Below are 24,701 nucleotides of genomic sequence, written 5' to 3' on the forward strand. Positions count from 1 at the left end.
AATAAAATATTAACATAGTAAATCCAACAGCACATTAAAAAGTTACAAAGACTATACTTTCAGGGATCATTTCTATAGTTCATTACTAGAGAAGTTTCTGTGAATGGGTAGAGCACTGGAAACCATGAGGAGAAGGCACAGTGTTCTCTCCTGAGCGTGAAGCTGACTCTAGGTGTTGCTTCACTGAACCTGCCATGTGCCATTGATGATTGTTCTTGTCTTCCTCTGGGAGAGTAAGATGGAGAGCATGCAGTCTGAGTGCTTCCCATTTTATTGTTGTGTACTAAGAACGGTGTTTTTGTTGTACATGAGGGTGGTAGCTTTAGCATTTAGCAGGCAAATTGTTTTGAGAACATGTCAAGTGAGAGCTTTTTTCCTTTGTTCTTTGCTTGCTGAAGGGATCCTTGTGGGGTGGGCTGCTTGGTCTGTCACATGGCTCTCAAAAATAGTTTTTCTAATTCCAGTATTCCTTGGTTTTTCTGGGCTTCTGAAGGTTTTTACTATGTAGTGATTTCAGAAAGTTCATTATTGCTTAGTCTACTGTGTTTAGTTCTCTTCAAGGTTTTGTAAAAGAGACAAAAGCTTTTATTTCTTGGTAGGTAAAGCATGTTGAAGTTATCCTTTACTCTTTTTTTCCTTTTTTTTCTTTCTCTTTCTTAAAAAAAAAAAAAAAAAAAAAAAAGATACACCATGATCAAGTGAGATTTATCCCAGGGAAAAAAGGATGGTTCAACATACATAAATCAATGAATGTGATACACTACATCAATAGTATAAAAGACAAAAGTCATATGATCATCTCTATAGGTGCAGAAAAAGCTTTTGATAAAATTTAATATCTCCTCATGATAAAGTCTCTCAACAAACTTGGACATACCTCAGAATTTGAAAGGCAATATATGACATACAGCTAACATCATACCAAACGGAATAATTTGAAGCTTTTCCTCTAAAATCTGGCACAAGACAAGGATGCCCACTTTCACCACTTTCATTCAACATAGTAATGGAAGTCATGGCCAGAGAAATCAAGCTAGAGAAAAAAAATAAAAGTCTCCAAATTGGAAAGGAAGAAGTCAGATTGTCCTTGTTTGCAGATGACATGATCTTATATTTAGAAATACCTTAAAAACTGTTAAAAAGCTATTAGAACATGTAATCAATTTCACTAATGATGCAGGGTACAATATCAACATAACAAAAGTTGGTAGCATTTCTATACATAAACAGCAAACAATCTGAAAATGAAATCAAGAAAGCTATCGCATTTACAGTAGTTACCAAAAAAAAAAAAAAATACCTAGGGATAAATTTAAATAAATGAAAGTTTTCTACAGTGAAACCTCTAAAACACTAATGAAAGGAATTGAAAACACCAAAAAATGAAAAGATATTACATGTGTATGGATTAGAAGAATTATTAAATAATACTCTTAAAATACCTGTATTACCTAAAGCAATCCATAGATTCATTGCAATCCCTAACAAAATACAAATGACATTGTTCACAGAAATAGAAAAACAATCCTGATATTCATATGGAACCACAGAAAATCCTGAATAACTGAAGCAATCTTAGCAAAAAGAACAAGGCTAGAGGCATCACACTACGTGATTTGAAAATATGCTACAAAGCTATCGTAAGCAAAACAGCATTGTGCTGCATAAAAACAGACACATAGACCAATGGAACAGAAGAGAACCTGTTAATAAATCTACATATTTATAGTCAACTCATTTTTGATAAAGGCTTCAAGAGCACACGATAGGGAGATGACAGTGTCTTCAATAAATAGTGCTAAGAAAACTGGATCTCTGCATGCAGAATAATAAAACTAGACCCCCATCACCAAATATAAAACTCAAATCAAAATGATGTAAAGACTTAAATCTGTGACTGAAACTATGAAACTACTTAAAGAAAATGTAGGAGAATTGCTTTGGTACATCATTGGTCTGGGCAAATATTTTTTGTTAAAATATCGAAAACACATGGGAACCAGAGCAAAAAATAGACAATTCAGATTTTTTTAAAAAGCTGCACAGCAAAGGAGACAATCAAGAAAGTGAAGAGACAACCTACAGAATGGGAGAAATTATTTGCAATCTATCCATTGGATAAGTAGGGATTAATAGCTAGAATATATGAGGAACTCTAACAACCCAACAACAATTACAAAAATCTGATTGAAAAATGAGCCAGTGACGTAAGTGGACATTTCTCAAAAGCAGACATACAGATGGCCTACAGCTGTATGAAAAAAATGCTCAACATCACCAATCATTAGAGAAGTGCAGATCAAAACCACAATGAGATAACTTTTCATCACAGTTAATGTGGCTATTATCCAAAGAAAAATATAACAAATACTGGCAAGGATGCAGAGAAAGGAGAACTCTCATGTCAATGTTGGTGGGAATGTAAATTAGTGTAGCCATTATGGAAAGCAATATAGAGGTTCCTCAAAAACTAAAAATAGAACTACTGTATAATCCAGCAATCCCACTGCTGGGTATTTGGGTATGTCGCAAAAGAAAGGAAATAAGTATATTGAAGAGAAATTTGCACTCTCCTATTTATTGCAGTTCTATTTACAATAGTGAAGATAAGGAGTCAATCCAGTGTCCATCAGTGGATGAATGGATAAGTAAAATATAGTGTATATACACAAAAGAATATTATTCCGCCATTAAAAAATGAAGTTTTGTTATTTGAAGCAACATGGATGAGCCTGAAGGACATTATGTTAAATTAAACAAGGCAGGCACAGTATCACAAATGTTACAGTTTCTACTCATATGTTGGAGCTAATCTCATGGAGTTAGAGAGTAGAATGGTAGTTACCAGAGGCTGAGAAGGGTAAGGGGTTGGAGGGATGAAAAGAGATTGTTAATGGGTACAAAAATACAGTTATCTTGAAGGAATAAGTCCTAGTCTTCAATATCATAGTAGGATGACTATACTTATCAATAATTTATTGTATATTTCAAAATAGCTGCAAGAGAAGATTTGGAATGTTCTCAACACAAAGAAATGAGAACTGTTTGAGGCAATGGAAGCCCCAATTACCCTGATTTGATTATTACACATTGTATACATGCATCAAAATATTACATGTACTCCACAATTATGTGAAATTTTTATGTATCAATTTTTAAAAATTAAAACATGACACTATTAAAAGTATTCCCTTTATTCCTCATGAAGCTATTTGTGGACTAATAGGAAAAAAGCATTAAATATTTTAAATATAGAAAGAATATTCATATAGTGAAAAAAATTACAAATATGGCAGGCTCCCCAAGTACTTTTATACAGCATTTTTTTAATGCTTTTTTGAGACAATCTTCCTGTGTTGCCCAGGCTGGAGTGCAGTGGCACGATCTCAGCTCACTGCAACCTCCATCTCCTGGGTTTAAGTGATTCTCATGCCTCAGCCTCCTGTGTAGCTGGAATTACAGGCATGTGCCACCACGCCTGGCTAATTTCTGTATTTTTAATAGAGACAGCATTTTGCCATGCTGGTCAGGCTGATCTCAAACTTCTGGCCTCAAGTGATCTGCCCACCTTGGCTTCCCAAACTGCTGGGATTACAGACGTGAGCCACTCTCCCTGGCCTGTACAGCATTATTTATTGTGCATTTGGATGATTATTGTATACTTTATGCATTTTTATAATTTGTATTCATTCCTTTTCCAACCTGCTTATTCCTGCTTAGCATCACAAGTAGTCAGAGCCTATATTGGCATCTCAGGACACAGGTGGGAACCGCCCTGGACAGGACGCCCTTCCACTGCAGAGTGCACTCACATAGCCCCACACTCACTTACAATGGGACACTTGAGAGAATCTCATTAACCTGTCATGCACATCTGTGGGATGTGTTAGGAAACCAACGTACCTGGAGAAAACCCTCACAGACATGGGGAGAATGCGCAAACTCCACACAGACAGTGGTACTGGCTGGAAATTGACATATTTTTCTCATTGGTGTTATAACCAGATGACATGGAGTGAGACAGTGTTATTGAGAACCTGGTATATAACCAGTATTTACCATAAAAGTCAAGTCAATGATACAGGCGATAGTATCAATATAGGCTAGGCGATTGGGGTGAGTCCTTTGAGAAAGCAAGCCTTGAGCTGGGCTTCCAGAAAGAAGGTACAGTCCCTCTCTGAGCAGAGGCAAGTGGGATGGGATGCTAGGCACAGAAGACAGTACTGATGACAGTTTGCAGGAGGGACTTTCAATTGTTCAGGAGATAGTGGTAAGGTATTAGGTTGGTGCAAAATTGACAATGGCAAAATACACAATTACTTTTGCACCAACCTAATATAATATGTGGATTCTAATTGAGCATTTGTTTTGAAAGAGTAGTAACAGAGAAGGTTCCAAGGTAGATGGATGCTCAAATGTGGGAAAGTTATTGTACTAGAGTTCTCCAGAGAAACAGAACCAATATGATATGTGTGTGCACACACACAAAGATTTATTATAAGAAATTGGCCCACATGTATGGAGGCTGGCAAGTCCCAAGATCTGCAGTTGGCAAAGTGGAGACCAGAAGAGCCTGTGCTGGTGTGGTTCCAGTTGTAAAGGCAGCAGGCTCAAGACCCAAGAAGAGCTGATATTTCAGTACATGTCTGAAGGCCAGGAAAACAAAAAGAAAAACAAAAAACAATGTCCCAGTTCAGAAGTGGTCAGGCAAGGGGAATTACCAGTCTTTTTGTTGTATTTAGCCTTCATTCTATTGGGCAAGGCCCACCTGCATTAGGGAGGGCAGTCTGCTTTGCTCAGTAACCTGATGCAGGTGTTAAACTCACCCAGAAGCGCCCTCACCAGAAACATTCTTCACCAGATGTCTAGGCTGCCTCTCACCTTGTCAACCTGACACATAAAATCAACCATCAGAATCATGAATGCCAGGAATTTACATTTAAATTGTAGATAGTTGAATATGTTGCTTTATTTAGGCAAAAGTCCACAGTTAGATAAACTGTCAGCAGATACATTTTTTAAGGTGATGTGTGTCTGTTGTTAATCATATCAATTTGTTTATTCCCCTCTTTTGATGTATAATGGTCTTACTATGTGCCAATAAGTGAATATATAAAATAATATGTTTGGATTTCTACCGGTGTATTTGAATTACAGAATTCTCACTTGGGGGCCCAGCCTCAATTCATATTTACATGCCAAGATAATTGTTGATGTTGTAGAGAGGTGCTTAGTTAAGCAAAGAGATGAGCACATCTAAAATCAAGCTGGCAATGGGACCCTTAGGAATAAATATTTATGTTCATGGACATTAGTCTAAAGTGGCATCTTTAAACCTACCTTTTTTGTGTGTGATAGAAACATAGAGTTACACCTTATGGTGACTGCCTCATCCGTTTCACACCATATATCATGAAGTCACAAGAAAAGAGAAGAAAATCAGTTCTGGATGGCAGTGCAGGCTAAATGTTCTTTCATAGGAAGTCAAGAAAGTAGCTTTTACAATTGCTAACATTTATGTGCTTTTCCAGAGACTTGTTCATATTCTTCTCCAGCAGTGGCAGGCACTTGAATAAACTACTCAATTTGGAACATAGCAAATGACTTCCTGGCCTATGAAGAATGATGGTGGCGATAAATGGGTGGAACATTGCAGGCACCTAGGAAAGAGAGCGCCATTTCTAAAATGTTTAGTGAAAATAGCATTTTCAAGCAAACTGGAAATGTCTGATTGGGGGCAGAAGAGTGAGCAACTGCAGCTTTGAAGGAGAGCAGAGTAACGTGCTCCATTCAGCATGTGCCTGAAGTCGTGGGTCCGGCAGCTGCACCACCTCTTGCTGTCTGTGACAGCATTGGCGAGGGGTCTGGATTCATTGCAAGTCTCTGCTGAGCAGGGCTGGCACATTTCTTTCCTGTGTCCTCTGTTAGGAGATACCGATAGACTTCTCGTAAATTCCAAGATGGAGCCTAGTTAGGCCTGTAAGTGCTAGTGTCTTTGCTGACAGAATTGCTGAGATAATTACTGCCACCTCCTCAGTTTTGTGTGTCACAGGCCATTGTCCAGTTATGGTTTCTCTGAAGTGAAATTTGGTGTATGTGAATGAGTGTGTGTATACCTGGCTCGAAAGGTGGAGCTGCTGAGAGTTTGGACTGCCACTCAGGCTAAAGATTTTCTGGTGCTAGACAACTGGATGAAAGGTTTGTTTTTTTTTATTTGCCCCTCCACCAGCCTAAATACACACTGGCTTTTGTGACTTTATAGAGTTATTCTCAGGTATGTATTCCAAAACTAGCAATAATTGTGAAGTGATTCCAAGAATCCAGTAGTTAAGTCTGTATGGCTCCCAAACCCATGTCCCCTTCTCTGCCTAATCTTTCTTAATAAAAAGCCAGTTGATAGTTTTTCTTTGCTGAGCTCTAGCAGCCAGTTGGCCTGGTGAGATTGAATAACATCAGGTAGCCATGTCAGGCATTTGGAAAGCCTGCAGGCAGACGCAGTAAGAGTGGTCTTACTGAACACATCATATTCTACCAATGTTAAGACATAGATTTATGGCCTCTAGCACAACATTCACTGTCAGCACCTGCTGTGTGTCGTAATTGATGTTTTCCTTTGGTTTCCTTGAACAGTTCTGCCTCGGCTAATGCCATTAAGTTTCAGAACTTAAAAAGAGTTATTGTTAAATGTGGAAAACTGCTCCTGATTATTTTGGCCATTAGATGACCACGTGAGATGAGATCATAGAAAAATTGCAGGTAATCCATCCACTGACATTCACACTCTATCTAGATTTATGAAGCTCTCCCCCAAGGCAGAAAATGCATTTGGAAAGAGTGCCTAATAGACATTTAGGTGTCTGGATGCCAAATAGATGCATATATGCATAGTTTCTCTGTTTTGTTATTTCACTTCTGTTTCTAAAAACCTTGATAACATTTAGAAGCAAATGTTCAGAAGGGAATGAAGGTCCCGCCATCAGGACAAGACATTCGGGTAGTAGAGCACATAATTCCTTACCAGGTATGATTTGACCTGAACGCATGCTAACTCATTAGTACCCAACCAGCACCCCCTCTTGAGTAGGTTAGAAGTAAGCAAGACCTGAAACAAGGCAAAAGTCAGAACCACAGGCAGAAAAGACATAATGCCACATCCTTGGATGCCTGGTATGAGGATGCAGAATGTTGGCAGGAAAGATCCGTGAGTCTGGGAGAAGATGGGGACCCTGTTTTCTCCATCATTGTGAGAACCAGCTCTGCGTATTCTCCTGTGTCCATGATTGTCACAGGGTGGTCTCCAGAGCAGCAAGCATCAGCATCCTGGAGAATGCAGACACCCAGGCTCCAACTCAGATGTATTGAATCAGAAACTCTTGAGTGGCAAGACCCAGCAATCTTGTTTTAACAAGTCTTGCTGGTGATTCTGATGCATTTTAAAGTTTGAGAACCAATAAAGTATCATCCCCAACAGAGGTGGAGTAAAGTGAATTTCACAGAACATCTCTCCATGATTGCAGTTCTCAGGCTGAGATGAAGGACAAGAAATGCTGATACATCTCTGCCCACTGATTTGACAACTTGAGAGACTAATGGGTTTTAGGAGTTCTTATTTTTTTTTTAATTCCAAATGTTTCGTTTTGATTAAAAACTGAAATATCAAAGAATTCTCTAAAAATTCTCTGTTAGGACCAAAAAGAAAATGAAATATACAAAACAGTCTGGCATTTGCTTTTGTGCTGTTACCCAGAGTGTTTCTCATTTTGCCATGGCTGAGAAAAAGTGTTGGTGATATAGTTTGGCAGTGTCCCCACCCAAATCTCACCTTGACTTGTAATAATCCCCTCATGTCAAGGGCGGGGCCAGGTGGAGATAATTGAATCATGGTGGTGGTTTCCTCCATACTGTTCTTGTGGTAGTGAATAAGTCTCATGAGATCTGATAATTTTATAAATGGAGGTTCCCCTGCACAAGCTCCCTCTTGCCTACGGCCACATAAGACAAGAAGTGCCTTTGCTTCCCACCATGATTGTGAGGCCTCCCCAGCCAAGTGGAACTGTCAGTGCATTAAACCTCCTTCCTTTATAAATTACCCAGTCTTGGATACGTGTTTATTAGCAGCGTGAGAACAGACTAATACAGCTGGCAAATTTGAAAATCTGTCTCATTTCCATTATAGACAACAGAATTATTCTCCAGATTTAGAAAGAGAGAGGAAGGTGCCTCAGCCAGGGCATATGATGACTACACTTGCAGAAGGTGGTCTGAGCACCGCATCACATCTGCTGAATAAAGTACGGATCAGTTCCGGTCCTCATGTTATCTTCAAGATTACTAGGCAAAAATAAAGTCATAGCTGTGGCTTAAAGCCTTAAACTAAATTCTGGGAGTTAATTACATTATGGACACGAATGCTTTTAAGAGATTGTGTATTTCTTTGCATCTGTATAATTGCATCGTTAGTTCAACAGCTTCATTTAATGCACATTTGAGGGCCTATTACATACAAGCTGGCATTCCTTAACTGTGCTCTCCTAGTGTTGCCTCTTGGCCTTCTGTCTGTGACCATTCTACTTAAAGAAACTTAGGGAAGAAGGAAGATAAATACTCGCTTTCCTTTTCTTGGCCATAGAAGCACTAAGTTCAGTCACTCATTTCAATGGGAGCTGAGTGCATTCTTCCAGCCCTCAAAAGCACTTAGTTTAACTTTTTTGATGGCCCAGTGTTGACTATGTGGAAATTGCACATCTCTAAAAGGAAATGGAAATGCTTCCTTTGTGGGCTGACCTATTCAGGAATTTCACAGGGCCTAAGAGAATGTGGCAGAGGGGTAATCTCAGCTGTGCACTGAATTTCTCAACTCCAAGTCACTTTCTCTGATTGAGAGTGAGCTGAAAATTGTTTTGAAAACCAAATTGAAAGCAACCACTTACTTACAGTAAGGGTTGAGAGGGGCATGTTGGATAAGTCCCTTATGAAAGGGATCCATAGAATCACTGTAATTTTGCAATTCGTGGATCTAGCCTATGTTTTTATGTAAATTGTATGTGTGCGCCATGTGAGTAATGTCTGCCTTATAGGGAATTGCGTAGAAAAATTACTCAGGCAATTCAAATGGATAACATTTGGCATGAGTTCTCATATTTTGACTGGCTGTTTGCCTGCCTATCTAGTGAACTTTTAAAAAAAAGAAAATATTCCAACAGGCTTGGAACTGAGTTTGCAAAGATAGGATGGGCCCAAGTTAGTATTGCTTGCAGCCCCCAGTAATTCAGTTCAGAAGATGACTGACCTCCGGCATGAGGGATGAAAGACATAATGAGGGAGAACTGATGGCATCAGGAAAGGGAGCAATGTTTCAACAGCTGTTAGGCTGGTGCAAAAGTAATTGGTAATGGCAAAAAACACAATTACTTTTGCTCCAACCTGGTAATTGCCATAGATTTCACGAAGCCAGAAGGATCCAGGAGGAGAGCTTATGGGGGGCCCTGTGGCTTGTGCCACAAGTTGGAATAAACACAGAATCAGATCAAGGCAATCACCATTTACCCTACTTTTACCGAAAATTTGATTTCTTTTTTTTTATTTACTTAAGGATTGAATTTGTTGCTAACTCTTTTCCCTCAGATGGTTCCCCCTCACCCATGCATTTCAGTGAAGAACATGTTTTCAGTGCATATAAATGATGACAAAATTTGCATTTCTGTAGACTCCAGCTGTCTGGTTATGTAAATGATGAGCATACACTATATTGTATTTTCCAAAAGCACGTGTGCAGCTTGTATAGCTAAGTGTTAAATTTATTTCAGAACTTATTTAAAGAATGATCCTTTGGGTATGGCTGGTGAATGGTTGCATGGAAAAATATACTCAAAGGCAGAGCAACAAAACTGTAGAAAAAGTGTGTCTCAATTAAGGAATGTCCTTTGGTATTCAAGTCAACTGTGCTACAAACAAATCAAAAAAATTCATAAACCCTCTCAAATAGAGCCATCTGATTTTTATACGTATATAACTAAAATATCTTCACATATTACCTCTTGTTGTCTTTATCCTATTAAAAAACAAACAGGCTCTCTTCAAAGTCCCATCTCTGGGAAGTTTTTATTTCCAGTTCTAGCTTTCTAATGCAGAAATATTGCCTCACTTTGATACACACCTTTATCTTTTTCAAACTACTTTTACATAAGTAATCCCATCTAATTCCCAGATCAGTGGTTGAGGTTGACATATGCCTATTTTACAGATGGGTAAACTGTGGTTCAGAAAATTGAAAACTCCTTAAATTGTACAGTGGATGAATAGCAGGGCCCAGATTCGTATCCAAGACTCTTGGCCCCACCTCCGGCAGTATTTTTCTTTGTGCCGTGGTGCCTTTTTTATCACCTCAGGGGTGACCTCCCTGTCCCAGGAGCCTAATGCCCCTCAGGGCTGTTCACTCTCTTCCCCTCCTCTGATTACAGTTCTCAAAGGTCATTTTATTACTATTATTACACAGCTGACACTCATTTTATACTTAAGTTTTGCCTCAATCTGTCTTTTGTATTTTAAGCCTTTTAATTTCTAATTATGGAACAAGTAGTCTTTTTTCCTGATTAAAAATAATTTCAAGAACTATGTTAGAGCTGGGGACATCCTTCAGAAAATCTCCTGAATCACAGTGGCTCTGTGGAGCTCCATGTGTTAAGCGGGAACCTATTTATTTGGCGTTACAGTGCCTTAGCAGAGCAAGAGGTGAAAGAAGGATTCATGGGTTGCCTGATGCTGCTGGAGCCCTTGTGAGGGTTTGTTGGAGCAAATGAACTTGAGACCTTCCAACTCGCTGCTGTTAAGCCTGCTTGCTGCCTGCCAGCTCAGGTTGATCTGTGTTGTGGTTAGTAATTAAGATAAATCTATTTTTGCATAGCTAATAGCTACTGCTCTGTGATTACTAGGTCATATCTTCTGTCCCAAGTAAACATTTATAAATACTTTGAAGACATCTCAGTGAAATGTAAATTTCCTTATAAAACTTCATTTTAAGAATAATGGGCCTGTATGCTATGCATAGCCATGATCAGTGTTTCCGTGAGTGAGAGCCACGTGAGTTACAGTGGCCCTGTTCACATGATAAATGTTTGGCAGGAAGCATTTGCATATTACATTATGAGGCTTCCTTTCTGGCCTTCCTGTGTAATTTATCACAAACTTTATGAGAAAATACTTGTACCAAAAGCATCCTTGCACAAAACAGCACAGGTAAAGGAGGCTTCCTCCCCCTGCTTCTCTCATGTTTTGGCTTTTCCCGGGAGTGGAATTGGCATATTTCTTGCCCTGTTTCCAGGAAACCATGGGTAGAACTGGGAGGATCTTATATTCTCAAAACCATGGCAACCCTAGACAGATTCAGGATTTTAGAACTGCTGTGGTGTGCTGGGTCCCTGACACTGAAGCACCAGTCACACCAAACACTGCCACGGTTCTTTATCTTCCCTGGTGTCATTCAGAACACTCGTGTGGGTTCGCAAAAGATGCACAGGCAAAGCGGTCACTTTGCATCTAAGTGTGGATTTTAATGTGGATTTTCTCCAACAAGTCATTTGACTCCATTCGAGATTCTCCAAAGTCTTATTTTAGGAAATTACCTCAGTTAGATAACAAATAAATATTATTTTGTTCTCAAAATTCCTAAGAGTTTAATTTCCATTTCACTTCTCTGTAGGATACTTGTCAACTCTGTCCAAAAGGAAAGACTAGATCTGAGCTCCTCCCTCCCAGTGTTAAACCGCATCATTCCCTCTAGATAATTATCCTTTGCATAGTTTATCTAAACCAACCTCTCACTTGCTGATTCTGAATCTCGGGTAGGACCCAGGAATCTGCAGTTTCACAAGTGCCAGTGGTTTTTATGATCAGACAAGTTGGGTAATGGATCTGTTTCTTGAACAAATATTTGTTAGATAAATATCACCTTTAGTTTTACCTACTATCATACGCTTCTCAAAACACTTGGTACCTGCATTCTATCTCTAATATTGAAACACTATTATTATTATTATTATTATTTTCCTTTTTGCAGGCAGGTAAGAGAATCACGTGGATCAGATTGTGTCTCTTCCAAAAATCCAGAAAGCAATCCAGAGGAGCCTCGCTTACTTGCTAAAGCCCTTTACAAATTACAAAGTGTTGCAAGTTATTTTTATGATTAGGGATCATTCTGGAATCAGTCACAGTAAATAGTTTATCTCTTTTTCAAATGAAATTAAAGCACAGCAAAATCAAGTGACTTGTCTAACAGTGCCCAGCAAGCCATCAGTTTATAACAGATCTAAAAGGAGATGTCTGACCGCTGTTCATCCCGATCTAACAAGAAGAAAGATACTGGAATTGATCAAATGTCTGAGACACTGTGGTTGAGACCCACTGTTGTAAAGCATGGAGATAGCTAACAGGATGAATCAGTGGTGGGGGCCTCTAGGTTAGAGTCAGTGCTAAATCCACTCTTGGCCACTAAGGATCTCATTCCAAACATAGGAATGATAACATTGGATAGAAAACTATATGTTAAATTATTTCATACATTGCGATTGTTTCTGATGGTAGATTCTTATCTAATAGTTAAAAGATGTTAGGAGAGGAATTGATCTTTTTATTCATTGAGTTCCCCTTGGTAACTGCCTTCTTGCCTGGGCTGGAAGGTGCCTTCCCGCTTGTGTTGCTGTCTTTATTTTTAAAGTGACAGCACATCTTTGCCTATTTTTTAGGGTACATTGAAGACCTGGGAATTCTGTGGAAATTATTCCTGAAATCCCTTTGAAGTATTTGCACTTCGGCTGTTGTGTGAAGAATGGAAAATCGACTGAAGTGGCATTGGGTTGGAGTTAGTGCCTGTGTAATCACATGCTAATGTAGCTGCCCTGCTACCAGCCCCATATCACATCCTCCTCCTACCACTTACCCTAAAATTGCAGAGGATCAGCTGTGTACAGTAGGAGGTCGGCAGTTCAGTTCTGCACAATGCAGAATAAATCACTGAGAAATCAATAAACAGCAGCTGACAAGACTAACTATAGGAAAATTAAAGGCTGACGAAGAAGGTCGGGGAAAAGTTTGATCTTTCAGCTTAAAAATCTTAACAGAAAAATCCACTTTTTTGTTTTATATTTTAAAATAAAAGGTCTTTACTTATTGTTTTTATGAATAGATAATTAAAGAATGAAAAGAAAAAAGTGTTCCCCATCCTAGCTCTTGAATGCCTTAGTTCAAAACTTAAATAACTAGTGATGTTATTTATTTGTACTTTGGGTGATGTAGGGTTTAATAATGTGGTTGGTTGACAGAGAAAAAATAATGAATTGTTCTCTTTGACTTCCTGTAGCTTTGGATGTGAATGTTATTTTTCCTTTTCTCTAAACTTTTTGGAGGCTTGCTTGAAGAAAAGTGTTGTTGCTGGAAGCCCTGACTCCTTGGTGCTTAACTCCATGGAGACACGCATTTGCTTAGAGATCCACATTGACCTCGCTCCCTCCAGACGCCATCATTTTGGCGCAGACATTATTCAGCAGACACTAGGAATATGAAAAGATACAAGAGCTAAGTCTTGACCATTCAGAGTTCAGAGTCTAGAAAGAGAAATCCTGAGCAAATATTAAATGCTTAATAACACTGTAAGGAGGCTTAAAATCTGGTGCCTGAAGGTCCTGTCTTGAAGACAGTTTTATGCTCAAGCCCCTCAAAGGAGATACTGTAGTTATCGGTGGCCACAGGAGAAGGCATCACAGAGGGTTGGAAACTTAAGCTGAGTTTTGAAGGGCAGGCAATTCTTAAGTAAGCGAGGAGGAGAGAGCAAGGACATTTCAAAGGAGCTTTTCCGATATAGCTTCATCTTGTGTGCTGGGTGAGAATTAACAGTGCTGTATGTAAGGTGTGGAGTACGATGCCTGGCTCGTGAGGTGCTCAGTTGATGTTAGCTGTCATTCTGAAGGATATGGCTAAAAGATGAAGCTTCTGGAGACAGTGAATAAGGCAGTTACACCTTCTTGGCTTCCATAACTTTTTTTTTAACCCTGAAAGCCTGAAAGCGCCTATTACCTACTTAGAGTCCTGGTTTTTCCAGCAACTAGCTAAGAAACTAAATAAATCACTTTTTGGCCGAGCGCAGTGGCCCACGCCTGTAATCGCAGCACTTTGGGAGGCCAAGGCGGACAGATCACGAGGTCAGGAGTTCAAGGCCAGCCTGACCAATGTGGTAAAACCCCGTCTCTACTAAAAATACAAAAATTAGTCAGGCATGGTGGCACATGCCTGTAGTCCCAACTACTTGGGAGGCTGAGGCAGGAGAATCACTTGAATCCAGGAGGCAGAGGTTGCAGTGAGCCAAGATCGCACCACTGCACTCCAGCCTGGGGGACAGAGCAAGACTCTATCTCCAAAAATAAAAAATAAAAAAATCACTTTTTGCTTTACAGCTCCCTTTTCTTCCATGTAAAATGTGTCAGTTGGACTAAATAATATCTAGTGTACCTTCCATTTGGAAATATAGTAAATTTACTTTGCTATAGCGAATGAGAGAAACTAGAACTCGAGATAATAAACTATTTCCCTCTTTTTTCCTGAGTTTCTTTTTTAATTTGAACTGTAATACCTACTCGAATATAAACTTACTTTACATTCCTACTAATAGTAATACACAAAATTATTTGGGAATTAAAATTTAAGAGCAGATGTTTAGGTTAGAATCAGATGGGTATTTCTTATATGTAAGTATCTGTTCCATCCTGAAATAAACAAAGTAGAAAATCTAAGAATATCTATTTTTAGAAGTGTTTTGTAGTATTTGTGATTTCTGTAATGGGATGTTATGCAGAGACATGAGTACATCCTAGACTAGGTGACTTTTTAGGGTTGCTTTGTGATTTATAAGATAACTCCTCGTTATCTTCCTTTTTCCTAATATCATTACCAAATTAATTTTCCTAAAATCTCTTTGGTCAAGGCATTTCCCTTTTCAAAAGCCTTCGGTGACTTTTTGTCTCCCAGGATAAGTACAAAAGTATCTTCTTTGTCCGGGTTTCCCCTCTTTTCATCATTATCTCATGCTATTTCCCTTTATGAAATTTCTGTACCCATCAGTATGGTTGACTGCCAGACCTCAGAAATGTCCTGTTCCCCAAATCACTGGGTTTTGTTTTCATGGTCTCACAGCCTGCCCAAACCTTGTTCATTCTGAAAGACCCAGTTTAAGAAAGAGGATTCACCATGTTGAAAACAGCAATAATTGAGAAGCAAATGTTAAAATGTTCATATTGTGACTGCCCAGGCTGGGTGGCAGCCCAGGAATGGGGGCAGGTGGTTAAGGAGGATGGAAGAGCCCTCGGACTTGGGGAGATGGAGGGAGAGACAGCCTTGCACATGGGAGGCTGAGGTCAGGGAGGGTAAGATCTGAATTTAAGGAGGTGGCATACTTTGAGGCTGAAGGTATCTTTGAAAACCAAAGGTCAGAAGAAGAGGCAGGGAAAGGATGTAAAATTCTTTGAGCCAGATTCACCTTTAAAGTGGCTTATAGAGATACAAAGATTATAGACTGTCGGAGATGAAAGACAGGAGAAGGAGGTGAGCTTCAGGGTAGATTCATTGGGAATATGTTTGGATGTCATGAATATAATTTGACAACAGAATCTCCGTGAATGTGGTGTAAAAACAAAAATAAAGCAAAACATATGAGAGGCATTGATGAACCCAACCCAAGATGCTTTCCTGTAATTCAGGATATTTTGGATGAGGAAAGTATTTTGATTTAAGAAAATCTAGACTGGAATAAATGGAGTGTCTGTCCCCAACAGAACAGGCTTTCCCAAAAGAGGGACTGTTAGGGCCCGAAGAGCAGCAAAGGGTTTGATTTGGGTTGAAATTATATAAGGACAGATAGAAGAGAGTAGATAAGGTATGCTCAGGTTGGAGGGTAGATTGGAGACAAATGTTGGCAGTGGAAAACCGCAGCTGAAATATCAGTGTCCCAAATCTCTGAAACAGGACCTGATTGCTGGGAGGGTGTGGGCAAGCAGGGACTCTCTCCTGGAGAGGGAAGACTGATGGGCACACTTTCTGATGATCATTCTTCACAGCCATCAATCTCTAGCCCTCTGTGCCAGTCACAAACTCTTCATGGTTTCACTGCATTCCCCTGTTTCTTTTAACCCATATTAGGCTGATTTAAATATTTAATCATTTTTAGTTCTGATACTTATTCATTGCTCTGAGTCACTCTTTGCCCAAAGCAAACTGTTGTAGCCTGGAGGGGACTTTTGCAGAAATATGAAACTTGTTACAATGATTCCCTACTCTTGTCTTTCCAGCCTAGCTTTCCAATGCAAAGGCAGAGTTTCACCCTTGCAGCTATTAGGAAATAATTGCCCAAGAAAATTATCACAGGTGACATGCAGAATGCATGGTGGCTAATTAGTTCAACTGGAAAATCAAGAATGAAGCTCAAGGTATCATGTTTATAACACAGCTAAGGACAATTTGATGTTAACTGTGCCTTTTAGAAGGGATCCCTCCTTCACCTTTAAAAGGAAAAATACACATTTATTAGGACTTACCTTAAAATCATTTCTAGTAACATGACCAAATTATAGGTATAGAAATAGGTATAAGTTGAAATGTTTCCTTGTACATTTTTTCCTTCTCATAGTTCATCCCTCCTTTTTGTAGAGAAGAAAACCAGAATTTGTTGCCACCATGGTTTCTCTTTCTGTGTTTCTGGTTACTCTCTAGTGGACCCATCTGTGTGGTCACAGTTGTGCTAGTTGGAGAGACGCCACTGGGGGTCATTGATCTGTGCTACTTGAGCACTGTAGTGAATTCTCACCTCTTTCAAAGTAGTAATTAGACCTCTGGTAGTTTGTATTTTTAGATACATAATTTCCTTTATTGATTCCATACAACTTTGGGAAATAGTATATCTGATTTTATTTTAAACTGAAGAGTTACTTTAGAAATACCATTTTTTTGTTTCCAGAGGCTCTAAAGGATTTTCATTTCTGTGACAGATTGACAGGCCGTGAAGATTTTCTCCAGAATGGTAACTTGGCATCTGCCAGGACCTTCCTCTGGCTTTCTCCAGCCTTCTAATTACAATCATGCCTCAATGAAGGACAGGGGTACCTTGTGAGAAATGTGTTGCTAGGCGATTTTGTCATTGCGTGAACACCATAGAGCACACATACACACACCTACATGGTAGAGCCTACTGTGCACCCAGGCTATGTGGTGTTGCCTATGGTTCCTGGGCTACCAAGTCAGTAACATGTGACTGTACTGAATACTGAAGGCATTTGGAACACAATGGTAAGTATCTGTGTATCCAAACATATTTAAACCTAGAACAGGCGCAATAAAAACAAGGTGTACCATCTCATTTGGGACCACCATCATATGTGTGGTTCATTATTATACAACACATGTCTGTATATTATCTTTATCCTTTTGTGAAAACCTGTCATTTTGAAATGCTGTCTCTTAGCAAAAGGGATCATGATTCATTGAATTTTTTATTTTTCAAATAAAGCGTATTTTTTTTTTCATCCAGAATGTAGACTAGTGGGAAACACATGAAAGAGCTAGACTACTCAAGGGTGATTGGCAGTGGCCTCCTGCTGCCTCTTGCAGTGGGGAGGGTGGAGGAGGAAGAGTGGTAGCAAAAGGCCATTTGCTAGCCCAACCCTGTCCTGCAGGGCTCCTGTCAAGAAGGGAGGGGAAGACATAGAGGACTTCAGTTAAGTAAGTCTCCTATCTTGGTATAAACACTATTCTTAGGGACTTCATGTTTATAAGGACAGGTTGTTTCACCAGCATAAAAGCAGTATGAAAATAGTATTAAATAATAAAAATTTTCAATTTGTAGCAATCAAAATTGGTTTTAGTTCAGAAAATACTATGAACCAATCTTTTTTAGTTCAGGAAATACAGTTAACCCTTGAACAGTGTAGGGGCTGGGGAACCGCAGTTGAAAATTCACGTCTAACTTGTGGCTCCCCAAAAACTTCTAATGGCCTACTGTTGACCAGAAGCCTTACTGGTAACATACACAGTCGATTAACACATATTTTGTATGTTATGTGTTTCACATGCTATATTCTTAGGACAAAGTAAGCTAGAGAAGATAAAATGTTACTGAGAAAGTCTTAAGGCAGAGAAAATATATTTACCATTCATCAAGTGGAAGTAGATCTTCATTCTGGTTGTCTTCAGGTTGAGTGGGCCCAGGAGTGAGTGGGAGGTTGGTCTGGCTGTCTCAGGTGCCAGAGATGGAGGAAAATCCACATAGAAGTGGACCCTTACCGTTCAAATCTGTGTTGTTCAAGGGTCAGCTGCACAGCCTCCTGGGGTACATACCATCCCCTCTGTTGGCCACTGTGAAGGAGGAATGCCATTAGTTCAAGGATAACAGGGTCGGTTTGAAATGACCATGTACTCATTTTGGGGAGAAAATCTATTTGAGCTTGTCAAAGTTTTTCTGTAGCTTCAAAAATATCAAACTGTAGGAGTTATAAAACTCCACTTTTAGATAATATACTTCTTAGCATTAAGAATTTAGACCCGTTAAGAAAAAAGTATGAATACATGTTTTAGGTACAGAGCTCTTTTATATCCATTAGTGAAAATTATATCTAAACATATCATCCTGAAACTCAAGATTTCATCATAAACAACAAATTCAAGTTAAAATGAATAAACTTAAGGTTTTTAGTATGAATTCCAGTTTTTTTTTCTCTTTTTTTAAACAGAGGCAATATAAGAATAATGAGGTCTTATTTTGATTTGCTTCATTTAATTAGGATTTCAGGAAATTAGGTAACTTTTTTCATGACCTTTAGAATGCAAAAAAATTAATATTAGGTCAATTTTTTGAAAAAAAAAATTATCACCAGGAATTTAGGCAATTAAACTTTAAAAAAAACATGCAAAAGTTAACGCAATTTAGAAAGCCTTTTTTAAGCAAATGATTTGGTTTTTCATGATAAGGAATCTTTTAACTGAAAATCTTATTTTTCCTGTTTTGTTATTTCAAAGGTTTTGTTTTGTTTTGTTTTTGAAGAAGTGACATTTTCCTGGATTAGTGAATTGTTAAAAAGTACATCCTTTCTGTCTACATTTTCCCCTTTCTTAAGTAAAGCAAACATTTGTATACTCACACACTGAAGGAAAAAAGTGCAAGTGTTATAAGATAATTAGAACGGTTAGGATAATTGCCTTTTATGGATACATAATGCTTCAGTTGTTTACTGCTAAATGAAATGTAAAAGTGTATATTAGACTAAGGAATAATGTACAAAATAGATCTAAATACAAAGGAAATTGTGTTCTGTCTGAAAATTTGTAGATAGGTCTAAATTAACAAGAATAAATTAAGAAGTATATATATACACTCATTTATACCCTTGTGCGTATCTCACATATGTGAACACACACACCAAATACACTGAAATGTCCATATTTAGTGCCAAAAATGTGTGGTGAAAAACCAGTGGGATTATCCTTTGTAATAGCTCATTCTTTAAGTTGCATTTCAATAAGGCATTGCTGTGAATCCAGAGGAGATTGTCAATTACAGAATTTTTTTCATGATCTAGTATTTGCTTGGTGCCTCAGAGAAAATGGTTGCTCATCTCTGCCCCTCACTGTTCATGTTTGGGAGTATTGTTTGGCTGTGCCAGTAGAACTTATTCTGATAAGCTCACCAAATTTCAGGAGTAGCCTCCTTTCAGTAACTCCACACTTGTGCATGTGGCTTAGTGAACTTACTGGTGACTCAGTCATAGCAAGAAAGGGCATCTCATGTCTATGTGACTACAAATATCGGAACAGATTCTCAATCACCAACCCCAACCTCTACCCTAACACAAAGGTATATGACAAAATGAGACAAAATGAAACAAAATTGTTCCACATGCTACAGTGGCCTACTGTTGACTAGAAGCCTTACTGATAACAGAAACAGTCGATTGACACATATTTTTAAATAAATATAATATTTCTCTAGTTAGGTTTTCTATTTCATTTTATTTCAAAGATGACAAAAACTAAATATGCTTCTCAAACCTCTACCTTTTTCAAATTAAGTGAAGTCTTCTTCTCATTTAAAGCTGTTTATACTCAATTTGAAATATGAAACATAGCTTCAAATCCAACAAAGAGAATGTTGCTAACTCTGGATAACACTTGGGGACTTGAGTCCTGGAAGGCTGATTGCCAACCAGATTGACAACTCCGATTGACAACCTTGCTTACTTTGGTAGGGTTTACTATACTTAGTATGATAGTTTTTAAATTAATTTAGAGCAGAACCTTTCCGAGGGATCTGTGACAAGAATGTTTAAATAATTAAGTGCTGAAGAAGGAAATAATTTATCCTGAACTTTGAAAGTGTATTATTACTAATGAATTTAAAGATAAGTGTAGAATTGATCATCTATCATTTTTAAACCTTTTAAATTGGAATTATAATGAAAAATGCACTCCCACCCCCACACACACACAAACCCCAACAACTCTTTAGGTGCCTACAGATAGGAAAAATTGCATTTATCTGAATTAATCTTGGAGTGAATACTAAAGTTAGTTGGAAAAGCTCCTGAAATGTATGAGACCTCAAAATAGTACCTAACAAAAAATAGTACCTAAAATGTCTTCTAAGAAGTGTAGTCTTTTAATTAGGACCCTTCTTCCTGTGTAAACACCAAAATGAAATTTTGGAATAAACCTAAGGTGGTCCTGAAGTGCTGTATTACTAGAAAAAGATATAATTGGTGGAAAGGGTGGATGGATACACAGGAAGAAGCAAGAACCTGAACTCCTGTTGGCTGATGGAAGAAAATGGGTGATAAAGTTTTTGCTTCTGAGTATTTGATATAAACATCATAATTAACCTCACCTAAAGAAAACTTAAGAGAACAGGAGTAGTGGCTCACACCTGTAATTCTAGCACTTTGTGAGGCTGAGGCGAGTGGATCATTTGAGGTCAGGAGTTCGAGACCAGCCTGGCCAACATGGTGAAACCTCATCTCTACTGAAAATACAAAAGCTAGCCAGGTTTGATGGTGCATGCCTGTAATCCCAGCTAGTCGGGAGACTGAGGCATGAGAGTCACTTGAATCTCTCATGGCGGAGGCGGAGGTTGCAGTGAGCCAAGATTGCATCGCTGCACTCCAGCTTGGGTGACAGAGCAAGAGTCTGTCAAAAAAAAAAAAAAAAAAGGAAAAAGAAAAGAAAACACAAGAAAAATATTTGAGGGTCCTCAATGCTTTGTATAAACACATTCTTTCTGGTACATCCAAAAGGAACTGATTTCAAATTGGTGTAGGGCAAAGCAGAAAGTAAGTGTGTGGTCATGGAAATGAAAGGACAAGAGAGTTGACAAGAGTTACAAAAGACAGACAACAGATAATTAACATTGCTGTTGATTTAATTTGATCACTAGAAATGCGGCATTCATTTTTAAAAGAACGTCTATCTATCCATACCAATAATCTGGAGATGATCACACTTTCCAAGCAGAGAGCTGAAGTGAAGGCTTGAGGGGATGCCTCTGCCTCTCTTCATTTTCTTTCATCTATATGGCTGACCAATATTCATGCATTGATAGATTTTGGTTTCTCTCTGGTTCCAATATTTACATAATACAGTAATAGTTATAGGAAAGAGTTTGCATGTTCATTATATAAATCTATACCGATTTTTTTCTACATTTATCTATAAATTACATACGAGTGGGGTAGCTCTATTTCTTGCTAATTCCTGAGAGTATTTATTTTAAGCGTGTCTTTAATTCAAAGGGATCAAATATAAGGACCACGTATTTATTATTTAAGTGTTTTACACAGTATATCACATTTTATCCTTAAATACATGCACATATAGGTATGACACTTTATACTTGTGTAGTATAAAAATATTAGGCCAGGCGTGGTGGCTCATGCCTGTAGTCCCGGCACTTTGGGAGACTGAGGCGGCGGATCACAAGGTCAGGAGTTTGGGACCAGCCTGACCAACATGGTGAAATATACAAAAATACAAAATTATACAAAAAATTATACAAAAAATATACAAAAATTTTGTCCTAAAAATACAAAAATTAGGTGGGTGCGGTGACATGCACTTGTAATCCCACCTACTCAGGAGGCTGAGGCAAGAGAATTGCTTGGACCCGGGAGGCGGAAGTTGCAGTGAGCTGAGATCTTGCAACTGCACTCCAGCCTGGGTGACAGAGTGAGACTCCTTCTCAAAAAAAAAAAAAAAAATTAGAGGGTCCTCAGTGCTTTGTATAAACACACTTTTTACTAAAAAAATTTACAAAGCATATTTCCAGTTTTGCTTTGGAGTGAGGAAAACAAGTTCCCAGGAGCGGGTATCCTGAGTCCACTTTACAAGTGAGATAACTGAGGTAGGTGATATCACAGAGGCCACTGTTGCTTTGACTAGACCCAAGAACTTTGTAGCTCAAAGGTCTCTGCACTACATCCACCAAGCATTCATGGAAAACCTGGGACGTAAATAGGGAACTGTGCTTGGGAAGTACAGAGATAAAACAATTCTGGCCCCACCTCGCAAGGAGCTTACAGCCTTAAAAAGAATGATCATAGAAACTCTTAGGTACAAATGGAAACTGTTTGCTAAATACACGAACTACTAAAATATTACATGACCCAAGAGAATGGGCCAATGTTGAAGCCCATAGTATTGTCAGCTAAGGCTGAGGTGAGGAGGTGGTCTTTTTGCCAAGCCTTGAAGGACAGCTAAGACTGTACTTGATAAAAGAAGAAAAGTAGGAGAGAATTCCAGGCTGAAGTAACGGCATTTATGGAGACTCAGGAGGCTGAGGCGGGAAGGGAAGATTGCTGGAGCCCAGGAGTTCAAGGCTGGAGTGTGCCATGATTGTGCCTGTGAATAGCCACAGCACTCCAGCCTGGGCAACATAGAGTTCATATCTAAACAATAATATTAGGTATTCGGGGGAAACCTTAGGAACCTTTTAAAATGGCAGCTGTATTTGCTGTGCATTTGTAAAAGGAAGAAGCAGCATGGTGAACCAGTTTGAGCAGAGCCGCAAGCTGCTTGTTAGGCACCCCTCATTGTCACAGAGCATTCGATTTATCCTCTGGGCAGAAGGAGCTTCTGCTGCTGATGGACAGGAAATGAAACATTTATCACATTGCTGTTATTATTTTTAAGAATTCTTTAAGGAAAGGAAAAATAATCAATCCACAATAATAGAGAATCAACTCTTAAAGAGAGGAAAAGTATCTGAGTATAAACTGATGGGCAAATTAATTTCCCTTTTTTATGTAAAATTGTTGTGACATGTTAAAAATAATTTATGTAATTTTAGAAAGTAAATTGGATTTTCTTTCAACCTTTATATATGAATGTGTGGTCTTCGGATTGACTATATACTGAATATTATACTAGAAACTGAATGATGATTCAGAATAGTATAGGTGACATTCAGTTTCATTAAAGATTAATAGTAGCATGGCCTTGTGTGTTTTGTCGTATCACAAAAAGCAAGATTTAGTGGCTAGGGCCCTGGATTATTAGGTGGCAAGACTTCCAGTCCAAGCTGCCACACTTGCTGACATTTATGCTCAGGTTAATTTTCCCATCCATAATAACGACAGTAATAACATCCAAAACCAGTATACCCAGATAAATGGTAAAGATTAATAAGGTAATATCTGTGACAGGCTTTGGACTTCTTAGAAAAGCACCAAATAAAAAGAACAGCAGCAAAACCTTCTATATAGATAGTGTCATCAGTTTGCTGCCTTCTGCACAGAAGACCACATTGAGATTCTGTTGTGCAGTGTCAGTCCCGTAGGTCACTGAAGGGGGAAGGGGTGACTTTGGGAGTGACTTTGTCACTCATTATTTGAATGACTTTGGGCAGTTACTTAATTTGACGAATTTGTTTTATCTGTAAGTACTGATAACATACATTACTCGAACTCGTAAGAATTAAATGAGGTAAATTAATTCATTCACAGTCAGAAAATTCTACCTAAATTTCTCTTTTTGTTTTGGCCCTTGTGGGAACTTATGTAAAAAGCAGTGTTCTTCTACACAATTGACAAAATGGCGTGATAGACCTTAGGATTTGTTGGTCATATTTCTAATTTGGTAATTATTTCTTATAATATCACCATCTCTCTAGTCTTTGTTCAGTATTTTTTAAAACTATGCAGCAGTGGAAAAGTAAACATTTTTAATTTTCCTCCTACTTCTTTTCTTTCTTTTCTGTTTTTGTTTTTTTTTTTTTTTAATGTAAACCCTTCAATTATATCCACCTCTTATTTCTTATCCTTTGTTTACTATCTGGAATTAAACAAGGAGGATTAGGGGTGGTGCTTTACCTTTGTAAAATGCACTTGAAGTTCATTGTAAACATAAATATGTAATTTATAAACATATTTATTTTAATAATCATTTTAATAATTATAAACTAATATTAATTTATAATATAATATAAATAATATTTATTTATAATATACTTGTTTATAAATTTAATGTATTTAATTTATAAATTTAACCCAATGCTCTTGGGTTCTCATGCATTAAATCCCTGCCAACCCAGAGTAACTTAGGAAAAGATCCTCCTGAGAAAGTTGGTCATTAAATTTTAAAAAGGGGGCCTTTTTACTTCTTTTTGATAATCTTAGGATAGCAAG

General features: G+C 38.2%; 1 protein-coding gene and 1 non-coding gene across 11 annotated transcripts in view; both read left to right on the plus strand.

The window, feature by feature from the left end:
* Window positions 1-24,701, plus strand: part of PTPRM (protein tyrosine phosphatase receptor type M) — an 840,314-nt gene that overhangs the window by 423,566 nt on the left and 392,047 nt on the right. The window lies entirely within an intron of this gene.
* On the plus strand, window positions 48-263 carry LOC116470145 (small nucleolar RNA U3). Its single transcript, XR_004248550.1, has one exon. It is a non-coding gene; the product is annotated as a small nucleolar RNA U3 (small nucleolar RNA).

This window comes from Hylobates moloch, unplaced genomic scaffold (genome assembly GCF_009828535.3).
Source record: "Hylobates moloch isolate HMO894 unplaced genomic scaffold, HMol_V3 SCAFFOLD_5, whole genome shotgun sequence".
NCBI classification, from domain to species: Eukaryota; Metazoa; Chordata; class Mammalia; order Primates; family Hylobatidae; genus Hylobates; species Hylobates moloch.